Raw genomic sequence first — 13,962 nt, forward strand, 5'->3', positions numbered from 1 at the left:
ACATTATTTGGGGATGATTCTTATTCTGAGAATTCTCTCTTTTCCCCCATGTACCAATTGTATTCCAGCTCTACATATCACCCAGAAAACTCCAGGTATAGCCATTAGAGCCAGACATTCTTATGAACACCAGCTAAGCTAAATATAGACACACAGTGGATAGATAACAGGAAGGTCTGAGTTCAAATTTGGCTTCAGACACTTATTAGCTTTGTGACCCTGCATAACTCATTTATCCTCTGTTTGCCTCAGTTTCCTAATCTATAAAATGGGAATAGCAATCGCTCTCCCTCTCATCATAATTGTGAGGATCCAATGAGACCATATTTGTAAAGAGCTTTGTAATTCTTTAAGTGCTATATAAATGGTAGCTGTTGTTGCTCTATCAGATCCCACAGCCACTTACCTTTTTATAGCACTGTAACCAAATTTTACCAAGTAATGTTCTCCTTAGAGTGCTGGCTTTTTGTGGTGGAAGTTCAGATAATTCCTTGAACTGCCCTCTAAGGCCTTGTTTGGTCTTTGCAGAGATGAGAAACAGTTGTTGTAATGGTAAGCCACAAGGTCCTGTGATAGTTCTGACTCTATCACTAGCCGGTAGAAGATAATGGGGTTTCTTTGTTTCTCTGCACTTCAGTTTTCTGATCTTTGAAACCAGGAGTTTGGGCAAGATTTCTCCTAATATCCCTTTGATCTTTCAAACTTGGGAGTCTCTGCTTATATTCTGATTCAGAATGGAGTTAAAAGAAGCTGAATGTCCTAGGGGGTTGTGGAACAGACAGAACCCTCATTCATCATTTGCTGTAGATAGTTCATGGCCTATATTAGTGAATGTCAGTTTTAACCTGACTGAACTGGGGAACTGAAAAGAAATTATGAAAGGAGTCTTCTAGCTTTTTAGGGCAGTAGTGTCAGAGATATTGAGAACATAGAGATCACTTCAGACATGCTATGGTTCTGGGGTTAGACCTTTTCATCTATTGGATTCAGTCAGTCAGTCAAGTGTCAACAAGAATTTATTAGTCATTATGTTCCTGGCACTGTCTTAAGTGCTAGGGATACAATGAAAGACACAAACCCAGGCCTTACTCAAATACCTCACGTTTTTCCCTGTAGCCTCGGAAGTCTCTCTCAGGAGATTTCATGTCAGGTGGGAAAACTCAAAAGTACAGACAACACTAGAACCACAAAATTCTGGACAAGAAGAACCAGAAACTTCTTTTCCAAGAAAAGCAAAAGAATTACTTAAGGAGATTAGAAGTCATTAACTCTGCCTCAGCCCAGTTACTGGTGCCATTGAATGAACATGAACAATGATTTAGTAAAATGGCAGGGTATAAGGTAAACATACAAAAAAGATTAAGCATTCCTATGCAGTACTAACAAATTCCAGAAAGAAGGCAAAAATAAAAATTCCATTAGAAAGTAAGAAATGTGTAAATATCTGGGTCTTAGCCTGCCAAGACTTATGCAAAATTCATGCATATTTAGCACAAAATACTCTTTACACATATAAAGAAAGACAAGTAAAGAATTATTTAGTGTACATGAATGGACCATGTAATTGCATAAAAATGAATTATAGATTTAATGCTATAACAATCAAATTACAGAACTATAACAAACTGAAAATATATTTGGAAGTACAAATTGTCTAGGATTTTGAAGAAAATACTGGGGAAAAGCTTAGGAATGAAATGGGGCATATGTAGACCTCAAACTCTATTGTAAAATTGTCATTATAAAAATTATTTAATTGTGGTTAAAAATAGAAATATACAAATATACAAAAATATACAAAAAATAGAAAAATACAACAGACCAAATAAGTATGAATCAGATGCAATAAGAAAAGAATCATACTGCTGTGTGTGAAAAACCTAAGTGCATAAATACCTAGAGTAAGGGCACCCTGTTTTATCAGAACTGTTGGGAAAATTGGAAAGCAGTTCAGCCTGAATTAGATGCAGGCCAGTATCTTACACCATGTATCACTCAATACTCCACTATATCTGTGATGTCATTGATTCAGAAGCTCCTTCCAATAGTGCAGATCACAGGTAATGTCTGCCTATCTTGTCTCACTCTTGTCCTTGTCTTTCAATTAGTTTCCCATTGAAACCTCCTAAGTGAATTTATTACTTCCCTAACACTTCTTGCATGTGATATGATGGCTTCCTTAGAGAATCGTAGGAAGTCAACTAAAAACTAATCTGAGCAAGTACAACTTTAGTTAAATTTTCTGTATAAAAAATAAACCACAGAAATCATCTACATTTTGCATAGTACTTTTAAAATCAAACAAAAAAAAACTAGAGAAATTCTACTTAAAATAACTACAGACAATTTAAAATACTTGTTAGTCTTGTGTTTGTCCTTCATTCTCCAAGACCACCATGACATCAACATGATGTCATGACTTGCAGTTGATTTTGATTTGAGAGAGGGAGAACTGTGCAAGTTCACCTGCCTCAGTTTCTTCTCCAGAGTCATCTTGGTCCAGTGGCTTGATATTCATCTGGAGTACTGGAGAGTGCCCAGGACTCAATGTGTGACGCTGGTCATTTTAGACTAAGGTCTTATCACATTCTCACTTTGACTGAAATACACCCATTCAATGAATAGGCCTCTTTAAGTAGTTACTCCAAGGATGACTCCTTTGAATAAAGAAAAAGAGAGGAACTGAGAGGTGAAGACCTTCAGTGTTCCTGGGTAAAAGAGAAAGAGTTGCTATTTAGTATTTACATTCATTTTGTGCTCAGAGGGCAGGGACCTTTGTCCAATCTATGAGCTCCCCAGTGAATTAGGTTTAATCTTTGATCGAGAAATCAAGCCAGAAATCCCAAAGGCAAAAAGGGAGTTTTGACCACGGAAGAAAGAGGAAAGAAGAGGAGGGGAAAAGGGAGGTAAGGAGAGGAGAGTGGAGGAGAGGAGAGGAGAGGAGAAGAGAGGAGAGGAGAAGAAAGGAGGGGAGAAGAGGAGAAGAGAGGCCAAGACACACACAGGAATTGTAAGGATTGAAAGATAAAATACTCTTCACACAAATAAAGATAGATTTAAATAACTGGAGACATATTAGTTGCTCACAAAAAGACTATGCCAACATAACAAAAATGGCACTAAAATCATTTACTTATTTAGTGCCATGCCAGCAAAACTGCTTAAGAATTACATGATAGGATGATAGAAGAGAGGGCAGATTAGTGATAGGGGCAATTAGAATTCTCGGTGTTTTGGGTTGGGGGGAGAGGACAAATGGGGAGAAAATTTGGAACCCAAAATTTTGTGAAAATGAATGTTAAAAGTTAAATAAATTAATGAAAAAAAATAAAAAAATAAAAAAAGAATTACATGATAAAGTTGGAAACATAATAACAAAATTCATTTGAAGGAGCAGAAGATCAAAAATGTCTTGGGACATAACGGAAATAAAAGGTAAGTAAGGGGGCCTAACGGTACCAGATCTTAAACTATACTACAAAGTTGTAATTGTCAAAATAATTGGGTAGTGGGTAAAAGTGAAGTTGATTAGTGGAACAGATTAGGTATACAATATACATAGTCAATTTAGTACAGCCACCTAATGTTTGATAAACCTCCACATCTCCGGTATTGGGGGAAGAACTCATTATTTGAGAAAATATTGTTGGGAAGACTGGAAAGTAGACTAACCTTGATCAATATTAAACTACATACTAGACAAATTAAAAATGGAAACATGATTTAGTCAAAAGGATGCCGTCATAAGTAACTTAGTGGAACATGGAACCTGTCATATCCAAGAATAGGGGAGCAAGCAAGAGACAGAGAGATCCACAGGAGATAAAATGGATAATTTTGGTTACATAAAACTCAAACATTTTTTGCACAAATAAAACCTATGCAACTAAAATGAAAAGAATAGAAGAAAACTAGGAAAAATTCTTTGCAACACATTGCTCTAATAAAAAGTCTTATTTCCAAATATATAGGGAACTGAATAAACTTTACAAGAATAGGAGCCATTCCCCAACTGATTAATGGTCAAATGACCACTAAAGGACAAGAGGTAATTTTGAGAGGAAGAAATCCAAGCTATCAGCAACCATATGATAAATACAAATTGAAATAATTCTGAGGTAGTAGTTCATAGCCATCAGATTGCCTAAGAAGATAAAAAAAGAAAATAGGAAAGGGCAGAGTGAATGTGAACAAATAGATGAAATAATTTATTGATGGAGGAGCTTGTGAAGTAGTGCACCCATTCTGGAAAGCAATTTGGAACTCTTCCCCACATGTTCCTTTGTTCCCATGACACCATTATTCCCCTAAAGATTAAGGAAAGAGCAAAAGGACCCCAGTGTAAGGTGTATGTATGTATGTATACACACATATATACATATGAATACACATACATATATACATATATGTACATCTACATACACATGAGGGAATATTTATATATCAGCTCTTTCTTGTTGTGAGAAAGCATTGGAAACTGAGGGGATGCCTATCAATTGAGAGACTAAACCAGTTGTGTTATATCAATGCCATAGAATTCTTTTGTGCTATAAGAAATAATGAAGGGGATGTTTCAGAAAAGCTTAGTAAGGATTTTATGAACTGATGCAAAGTGAAGTGAGCAAAACCAGGAGAACAATTTATTCAGTAACAATAATATAATAAAGAGAATCAACTTGGAATGATGAAGTAATTCTGCTCAATACAATGACCAAACAAAATTCCAAGGATTCACGATGATACCTTCTATCCTCCAATAAGAGAACTGATCATCTCAGAATATAGATTGAAGCATATTTTCTTCTCTCTTTTTCTTTTTAAAAATATTTGGGATATAACTAATGTAGATTTGTTTTGCATGGTTGTATATGTATATATATATAAAATTAAATATATATTTATACATACATATATACATATATGTGTGTGTGTGTTAAGGGTTTTCTTTATTATGACTTCTAAAAGAGTGTGGGAAGGGAAGAAGGAGAGAATTTGAACCTTAAAAATACATTTTAAAATTGGGACAGTCAATATTTGAGGGGCTGTGGAAAAAAATACACTGTTGGTGGAGCTGTGAATTTTCCCTACCATTCAAGATAACAGTTTAGAATTAGAAAAGTAAGTGATTACACTGTTAAGACCCTTTGACTAGTTAATTCCAAGATCTTGATATGCGAAAATATTAGTAGAAGCAGGTTTTCTTGTGGCAAAATGACTGGAAACCACATGAATGCCTATAACTTGAATAATGACTGTGAAAATGGTGTCTGATGTAGATATAAAAGATTACATCACAAACAAATTAGAAGAACAAGGAGGAAATTCCTCCTTGGAACTATGTGTAGGGTAAGATTTTATGATCAAACAAGAGATAGGGCAGATCAGAAAAGATTACCTGAACAATTTTAATCACATGAAATTGAAAATCTTTTTTCACAAACAAAATTTAGGTTGCTAAGATTGTAATGGAAGAAGTTTAGTGATGAAAACCGTCTTGTTGGCAAATGTCTGATAAAAGTCTTATTTTCAAGATACATTAGGAATTGATGCAAATTTGTAAGAATGTGACCATTTCCCCAATGGATACATTTTGGAAGATATTAAGTCAGTTTTCAATGGAAGAAATCCAATTTCTTAAGAGTCATTTGAAAAAATGTTCCAAAATCATTAATAAAGGCATTTAAATGAAAAGAAATCTGATTTTCCACGTCACAACCATCAGATTGTCAGGGATGATAAAAAGGGAAAATGATACCTGCTGTAGGAGTTGAGGGAAAACAAGCATATTACCACATCATTTGGGGAGCTTTGAATTGGTCCAGGTAATCTGTAAAATGCTTTCAAACAATGCTTCCAAAGTCACTAAACTTTGAGCAACTAGGTTTCTATGCTAAAGAAATCAAAGAAAGAGAAAATTATTACAGAAATATTTAGTAAGAAACAAAAGGAAATTAATGAGGTGTCTTCAGTGGGGGCAATTACTAAACAATTTGTGAAGTATGTAATGGGATCCTATTTTGCTCTAAGAAATTATGAAAGGCAGGTGGACCTAAGATGGCAGAGTGGCAGCACAGACCTACAGGTGCTCTCCCCCCTTAAGGTCCTCAACATACCTGTAGCAAATGATTCTAAACAAATTCTATAGCGGCAAAAACCACAAGGTAATAGAGTGAAACAAATTTCCAGTCCAAGAAAACCTGGAAGACTGACAGGAAGGCTCTATAGCACCTGTCTTGGAGCAGAGGGAAGCTCAGCGTGGGCTATGCAGCCACATAAAGGCCAGGAGAAGGCTTCAGGATGCTGACTCATGATCAGCTACTGTAGGTTTCCAGATTTCTCAACCCACAAACGCTAAACAGAGCTTCAAAAGTCAGTGAGAAAGGTGTTTCACCTGGGTAAGAGGGGTTTGAGGTGGGGCACCACTTTTTGCTCCAGCCACAAGGTGGTAATAGACACTGCTGCATCAGAAATTGCTTCTGGAGCTCTCAGCCTACAAACTTGGGAAATCAAGCAGCTGATCTGGGTTTCAGTCCTGAGTGGTGTTCCTGGAAGGATGAGGAGTGCTGATGTGGCAGACCTGGTGGTGGCTGTGGAGAAGGAGTCCTACTCAGAGTTCCAGGGCAGAAAACAGTGGTTGCAGTTCTTCACAGACAAGAGCACAGGCCAGGAGAGGAGTCAACACCTCTCCCTTGATTATGCCACCTTGGAGGAACTGAGAACTTGCAGATGCCTAGAGATATCTTGGAGGACAGCTACACAAAACCTCAGAAGTCACTGGTAGTGTATCTTCCACTTGACAAAGGGCACAAAAGTCAAGTAATTGGCCAGGAAAATCCCCATAAGGAGAAAAACAAGACCATAGAAGTTTTCTTTCTTGGTGAAATGATATTTTATTTCAGTCTTTTGGAGGAGGAAGATCAAAACATACAACGAGAGGAAGAACAAAGTATACAACTGGAGGAAGATAGCAAGGTCAAGGTTCTGATATCAAAAGACTTCCTCAAAAATATGAAATGGTCTCAGGCCATGGAAGAGCTCAAAAAGGATTTGAAAAATCAAATAAGAGAGGTGGAGCAAACATTGGGAAGAGAAATGATAGCGATGCAAGAAAACCATGAAAAATGAGTCAACAGCTTGCTAAAGGAGACCCAAACAAATGCTGAAGAAAATAACACCTTTTAAAATAGACTCACCCAATTGGCAAAAGAAGTCCAAAAAGCCAATGAAGAGAAGAACACCTTAAAATGCCAAATTATCCAAATGGAAAAGGAGGACCAAATGCTCACTGAAGAAAATAGTTCTTTAAAAATTAGAATAGAACAGATAGAAGCTAATGACCTTATGAAAAATCAAGAAATTATAAATCAAAACTAAAAGAATGAAGAAATTGAAGACAATGTGAAATATCTCACTGGAAAAACAACTGACCTGGAAAACAGATCCAGGAGAGATAATTTAAAATTACTGGTCTCACTGAAAAGCTTATGAGAAAAAATAAAGAGCCTGGACATCATCTTCCAAAAAATTATCAAGGAAAATGGCCCTGATATTCTAGAACCAGAGACTAAAATGGAAATGGAAAGAATTCACTGATTGTCTCCTGAAAGAGACACCAAGAGGACAACTCCTAGGAATATTGTAGCCAAATTCGAAAGTTCCCAAGTCCAAGGAGAAGATATTACAAGAAGCTAGAAAGAAACAATTCATGTATTATGAAAATACAATCAGAATAACACAAGATTCAGCAGCTTCTACACTAAGGGTTTGGACTGTTTGTAATATGATATTTCAGAGGTCATAGGAGGTAGGATTAAAACCAAAAATCACCTGCCCAGCAAAACTGGGTATAATACTTTGGAGGAAGAAGGGAATTTTAAAAAAATAGAGGACTTGCAAGCATTCTCATTGAGAAGACCAGAGCTGAATAGAAAATTTGACTTTCAAATATAAGAATTAAGAGAAACATGAAAATATAAGCAGGAAAAAGAAGCCATAAGGAACTCATTAACATTGAACTTTTTACATTCCTACATGGAAAGATGACATTTGTAAATCCTGAAATAATTTTCAGTATTAGAGTAGTAAGAGGGAATATATATATACACACATACACACACATATCTATATATATTTACATATATGTTTGTGTATATAAATGTGTGTAGGTATGCATGGGGATGTATGTATTTGCATATTATATATGTGTATGTAGATATATATATTATATATGTGTGAGTGTGTGTGTGTGTGTATGTGTATGTATATGTACATAGACAAAGGGCATGGAGTGTGCCTAATATGAAGGGAAAAATACCTAAAAAATAAAATTTACTGTTGAGTGGAATGTGCTAGGAATAAGAGAAAGGGAGAGGTAGAATGTAGTAAATCACATCACATACAACAGGCAAGAAAGAGCTTTTACAATGGAGGGGATGGGGGAAGATGAAAGTGAACTGTACTCTCGTGGGATTTGGCTTAATGATGGAATTGCACATTCTGTTGGGTATGGAAGTCTATTGTACCCTGCTGCAAGGCAGAAGGGAAGAGGAAAGAGAGGGAAGATAAAGAAAGGAATAGCAAATTGGGGAAAGGTATAATCAGAAGTAAACACTATTATGGGGGTGCAATTCAAAGGACAAAAGGAAATAAATAGAGGGCAGGACAGAACAGAGTGAATTGTGGTTAGTCTTTTACAACATAAGTGTTATGGAAATGTTTTGCTTGACTATACCTGTATGACATGTATCTAATTGCTGGCTTTCTCAATGAGGGTGGGTGGGGAGAGAGAAAGGGAGAGAATAAGGAACTCAAAGCCTTAGAAATGAGTATTAAAAATTGTTTTTGTATGCATCTGGGAAAAATGTACAGGCAATGGGGTATAGAAATCTTTTTTTACCTACATAAAAATAGAGGGGAGGGGGAAGGAAGAAGAGGGATGATAGAAGGAAGGACAAACTGGAAGAGGGGGTGGATGAGGTGCATGCTGTTTTTGGATGGGAAGTGGGAGAGATCATGACAAAATTTGGAATTCAAATTCTTTTGGAAATTAATGTTGACACAGCCCATAAAATACCTGTAAAGAAGACCTCCCAACAAATTCTGGAGCGGCAGAAGCCACAGAACAATGGAGTGGAGGAGATTCCTGTTCCAGAGAGCCCTGAAAAACCAATGCAAAAGGCTCGTTGCACCCCGGACCCAGAGCAGAGCCCAGCCCTGCCTTGGCCAAGCAGCACAGAGAGAAGCAGATCTGAGCAGGCTTCAGGGACAGAATCTCCAGCAGCCGCGAAGGTCCCTCCACCCACAGGTGCTAAAGGTTGGTGAGAGAGTCTTTTTGGCTCACCAAGAGGAGAGTGGGGTGTTCCCATAACTCAGGCCCCCTCAGGAGGCGGCAGGGGACAGGGGCTCCCAAAGCAGGCAAGAGCCTGGATCCATTGTTGAAGGTCTCCACATAAAGCCCCTGAGGGAACTAAGCCCTGTGTGGCTGCCCTGCCCCCACCTGAGCAGCTGAACTTAATCTCACACTGAATAGCAGCCCTGCCCCCACCAAAGCCTTGAGGCTGGGAAGCATCATTTGAATCTCAGCCCCTAAGAGCTAGCTGGGAGGATCTGGAAGCAAGGTAGCTGTGGAGAGGACACTCAGAAGTCAAGTCACTGGCTGGGAAAATGCCCAGCAAAGGGAAAAAAATAAGACCATAGAAGGTTATTTTCTTGGTGAACAGATATCTCCTCCCTTCCTTTCTTATGAGGAAGAACAAGGCTTACCATCAGGAAAAGACACAGAAGTCAAGGCTTCTGTATCCCAAACATCCAGAATAAATATTCAATGGGCTCAGGCCAGGGAAGAACTCAAAAAGGAGTTTGAAAATCAAGTTAGAGAGGTGGAGGAAAAACTGGGAAGAGAAATGAGAGAGATGCAAGAAAAGTATGAAAAACAGGTCAATACCTTGCTAAAGGAGACCCAAAAAAATGCTGAAGAAAATAATACCTTGAAAAATAGGCTAACTCAATTGGCAAAAGAGGTTCAAAAAGCCAATGAGGAGAAGAAGGCTTTAAAAAGCAGAATTATCCAAATGGAAAAGGAGGTTCAAAAGCTCACTGAAGAAAATAGTTCTTTCAACATTAGAATGGAACAGATGGAGGCTAATGACTTTATGAGAAACCAAGAAATCACAAAAAAAAAAACAACCCCAAAAGGATGAAAAAATAGAACATAATGTGAAATATCTCGTTGAAAAAACAACTGACCTGGAAAATAGATCCAGGACAGACAATTTAAAAATTATGGGACTACCTGAAAACCATGATCAGAAAAAGAGCCTAGACATCATCTTTCATGAAATTATCAAGGAAAACTGCCCTGATATTCTAGAACCAGAGGGCAAAATAAGTATTCAAGGAATCCACCACCTGAAAGAGACCCAAAAAGAGAAACTCCTGGGAACATTGTGGCCAAATTCCAGAGTTACCTCGTCAAGGAGAAAATATTGCAAGCAGCTAGAAAGAAACAATTCAAGTACTGTGGAAATACAATCAGGATAGCACAAGATCTAGCAGCTTCTACATTAAGGGATCGAAGGGCATGGAATAGGATATTCCAGAAGTCAAAGGAACTAGGACGAAAATCAAGAATCACCTACCCAGCAAAACTGAGTATAATACTTCAGGGGAAAAATTGGTCTTTCAATGAAATAGAGGACTTTCAAGAATTCTTGATGAAAAGACCAGAGCTGAAAAGAAAATTTGACTTTCAAACACAAGAATGAAGAGAAGCATGAAAAGGTAAACAGCAAAGAGAAGTCATAAGGGACTCATTACAGTTGAACTGTTTACATTCCTACATGGAAAGACAATATTTGTAACTACTGAAACTTTTCAGTATCTGGGTAGTTGGTGGGATTACACACACACACGCATGCACGCATGCATGCACACACACATGCACACACAGAGACAGAGAGCACAGAGTGAATTGAATAGGATGGTATCATATCTTAAAAAATGAAATTAAGTGGTGAGAGAGAAATATATTGGGAGGAGAAAGGGAGAAATGGAATGGGGCAAATTATCTCTCATAAAAGAGGCAGGCAAAACACTTTTTAGTGGAGGGAAAAAGAGGGGAGGTGAGAGAAAAACATGAAGTTTACTCTCATCACATTCCACTAAAGGAAGGAATAAAATGCACACTCATTTTGGTATGAAAACCTATCTTACAATGCAGGAAAGTGGAGGTGAAGGGGATAAGCAGGGTGGGGGAGATGATGGAAGGGAGGACAATGAGAGGAGGGAGCAATTTGAAGTCAACACTCTTGGGGAGGGACAGGATCAAAAGACAGAACAGAAGCAATGGGGGCAGGATAAGATGGAGAGAAATATAGTTAGTCTTACACAACATGACTGTTATGGAAGTCATTTGCAAAACTACACAGATATGGCCTATATTGAATTGCTTGCCTTCCCAAAGGGAATGGGTGGGGAGGGATGAAGAGGAGTTGGAACTCAAAGTTTTAGGAACAACTGTCGAGTACTGTTCTTGCTACTAGGAAATAAGAAATATAGGTAATGGGCTATAGAAAGTTATCTGGCCCTACAGGACAAAAGAGAAGATGGGGACAAGGGAAGGGAGGGATGATAGAAGAGAGGGCAGATTGGTGATAGGGGCAATTAGAATGCTTGGTGTTTTGGGGTGGGGGGAGGGGACACAAGGGGAGAAAATGTGGAACCCAAAATTTTGTGAAAATGAATGTTAAAAGTTAAATAAATAAAAAAAGTTAAATAAATTTAAAAAAAGGAAAAAAAAGAAATTAATGTTGACAACTGAAAAATAATAAAAAATTCAAAAAAAGAAATGGTGAAAGAAATGTTGAAGGGTTTAGAGAAAACTGAGAAATCTGTAGAGTGTAGTTTACAGGGCCAGGAAAACAGTTTATATCATAATATCAACACTGTAAAAATGAACATTTTGAAAAACTGAAGACCTCTGAAGAATGGAAGGATCAACCATGATTCCAAAGGACTTCTGACAAAGCTTTCTATCTACCTCATTATAGAGGCATGCTAGATATATAAAGTAGAATGAGTAAAACATTTTTGGACTTGGCCAGTGCCAACATTGCTTATGCCTGAGTATAAGTATATATAAGTATATATATTTATACATGCTGATATGAGATTTATTTTTTTCTTTTTAGAAAAATGTTAGTTTAAAATGAAATACCCCTCCTCCCAATTGTGACAAGTATATCAGAAAATACCATTGCGTGGTAAGTAAGGAATATAATGAATTCAAGAAATCTCAGGGAAAATTTTCATCAAGTGATGCACTGTGAAATAATCCGAGATGAAAGGACAGTGTACAGAATGATCACAAGGTAAACACAAAGGTCACTCAGAGGAAACTGAAGTCTGGAAACCTGAGTGACCAATAATAATCCCAGAAAGCACATAATTAAACATGTCTCTTTACACCAGGGCAGAGAGGTAGAAGATTACCAGAGTGAATGTTGTGTATGTTGTTAAATACAGTTACTGGATTGGATCAGGTGCTTTTCCTTAATTGTTTCTCTTCATTAGAAGAAATGGTTTGATTTGGAAGGGTTAATATTGCAGAAGTGAGTACCATATAAAACAAAAAACATTCATGAAACATTAAAAAATAAAGATGGTGGAGCAGTGCGATCGCGTTGATGTAGAGGACTTCAGGTGTGTGTGACCATGGGAGTGGGAGAAAATGTACAAAGATACTTGAATGCAACAAACTGTCAATCCTGGAAGTCAGTATCATAATGCATGGGGGCCAGGGCATCTGATCAATCTTCGCCAAAATGCTTTTCCTCCTGTCAGCCTGATTTTCATAGCCACAATTCCATGGTGGAAATCATGAGATGCCTTGGAATCCTGACCCTGACCAGCACTTTGAGTCCTGGCACATCACTTCCTGTGACTAGGCTTGGATTTGTGTCCGCCAAAAGCAATCCACTCATTTCTGTCTTTCCTAGTTCAGTTGTGAGAGCAGGATGAACAAGGGATTGGGTAGAATGCTCGAAAAGGAAAGGGGGCCTCTCAAAATGGACCTGCCTTTATAGACTCAGCTATTTAGAGCAGACTGTCATATTGTGGGTTTTTTTTAGTTTTGTTTTTGTATTACAGATTGTAACCCAAACCTTAGACTGTCAATCATGCTGATGGTCAAATAAAGGAATGTGGATGACTTTGACTTGTTTATTCCCACCAGGATCTGGACAAATTGGTCTTAGGATGAGTTTATTGAGGGATGGTCAGATTCTATGTCTGTTTATCCTTAAAGAAGGATAATACAAGGTTTTCATCAGTCAGTGACCAGTCTAGTTCTCAGCTAGGGCTAGGGGTGCTGCAGGGTCCCCAACTCCTCTTCCCTGGGTCCATATCACCTTTACTCTTACATGCTTTGTGACATCTGAACATTGGTTTCACCATGTTTTGGTCAGAATCTGTGTTAATATCATAATGTGGAAACCTGTGTGACTGAAAGGAAGCAAAGAAAAGAAAATTATGTGTCATGGTATATGGGTGTGTGTGTGCTTGTGTATGTGTGCGTGCGTGCATGAATGTGTATGCATGTGTGTGTGTGTGTGTGTGTCTGTGTACAGAGCCATGTCAGTAAACTCCTAAGCAGAACATTTCTTTTCAGGAGTCTAGATAGAGATTTCTATCTCTGAGGTTCATAGGCTGGTCCTTCTGTCATTCCCAGTAGGAGAGTAGAAAGGTTAAAGCGAATGTCCCTGAACACTGGTCCTGTTCCCATTTAGTAAAGCCAGGTAAAATTGAACTACATGGTTTGGTTACAAATTGTGCAGTAGAGATGAGATCTGAGCTTCTCGCAGTCTGTGTTGGTGTCTAAACTCCTGAGTTCTCAATTAAGTTTCCAGTCCTCAACACCTGGAATAGGGAACTATCCTGTCTGTCTCTTAGTTATGATTTTTACTG

This window comes from Notamacropus eugenii, chromosome 3 (genome assembly GCF_028372415.1).
Source record: "Notamacropus eugenii isolate mMacEug1 chromosome 3, mMacEug1.pri_v2, whole genome shotgun sequence".
NCBI classification, from domain to species: domain Eukaryota; kingdom Metazoa; phylum Chordata; class Mammalia; order Diprotodontia; family Macropodidae; genus Notamacropus; species Notamacropus eugenii.